The sequence below is a fragment of the Rhincodon typus genome, unplaced genomic scaffold (genome assembly GCF_021869965.1).
Source record: "Rhincodon typus isolate 14 unplaced genomic scaffold, sRhiTyp1.1 hic_rhity00000542, whole genome shotgun sequence".
In the NCBI taxonomy this organism is placed as follows: Eukaryota; Metazoa; Chordata; class Chondrichthyes; order Orectolobiformes; family Rhincodontidae; genus Rhincodon; species Rhincodon typus.
In genome coordinates, this window is record NW_025966180.1 from 6,239 (window position 1) to 7,624 (window position 1,386).

Consider the following 1,386-nt stretch of genomic DNA (forward strand, 5'->3'; position numbering starts at 1 on the left):
ATCTGCTGTAAATCAGCATCAACCGAGATTGAAAATATCAAACTGATCGATGCAATATTTAGTTAATGTGAATGATGATTCCTTGTTTTAAAGCCAGCAATTTGAAAAGAGCAGGATCTGGTTACATAATTGCTCTGAGCTCCTCCTCGTCCCGTTCTTTTTGCGAAATTCAAAAAATAACAATCACAAAAGATTTAAAAAAAACCTAACCAACACCTGTACATCTTCATAAATGGAACGCTTACACAGTTCAATATCCAGCTCCCAATTCACTAACTGTTGAATGGAAGGACAACGATCACGTTTTCGAATATTTTACTTGAGACTATTAGCCCGGTTACTGCTACATTTATCACTTACATAACTATCACATTTGCATATAATGACTTTTCTTTCCCACGATTCAATGCCAATTCGCAAACAACAACAGCGTGAAACAGAACCTAAACGATGATTTTCCATCAGTGTTTAGTGGAGGAAAAACCACAAAAACGACCCCCAGTAGCTTCTTGCCACTGTGTCTCCCTTAGCAGGCCCACACACAGCCCGAGAAAGGCCTCTCTCTTCCCCCACCCCGGCCGCTCACTCCAAGTTCCGGGACCAGTTCCTGCTCCGCTCGGCCTCTTACAAACAGCCCCCGGTTCACCCTGAACTGAGCCTGAATCAATGCCGCTGTCGGAACCCCCCTGTGTCCCAGACTCACATTGCGATGGGCTGCTGGAAGGAGCCTGCTGCACCCGCGCTTCCCTGGGCGCTCGTCTCTCCATTGCGGCCTCTTTTAAACAAACCTCTTCCACTCACTGAGTAAATGCTCGTCAATGGCAGCGCTGGGGAAGGGCTTCACGCATGCGCTCCTCCAGACTGCCAACAGCAACATAGGGGGCGGGGCCAGCCGACTTTTCAAATAATTCCCAAAACAAACATCAATTGACCATTTCCCCAACTCACTTTTCTCCCAGTTTGAGCAAAGCAACTGGGGGCTGTGGGGGAAAGGACAGAGAACGTTTGCATATAATGACTTTTCTTTCCCACGATTCAATGCCAATTCGCAAAAAACAGCGTGAAACAGAAGCTGAACGATGAATTTCGATCGTTTCCCGGATTATGTTAATAACTGCCTCCTTCCGGCTCTTTCACAAGCTGATGGGGAAGTAGAGAAGCTGACGGCCATTCAGCCCGTTAGATGTGCTCCACAATTCAAAACATCACGTCTGATCTTATGTAAACTGTAGTATTCCATTGTGCTGACCTTCGTCCCCATATTTTAACACTGTCAAAGTAACATACAGAGCGATGAAATAAATGGGACATTCTTATGAAGGCAATATAACTGTTGGAGGGAGTCTTGCGGCGCAGTGGTAGTGTCCCTATTTCTGGGTCAGGAGG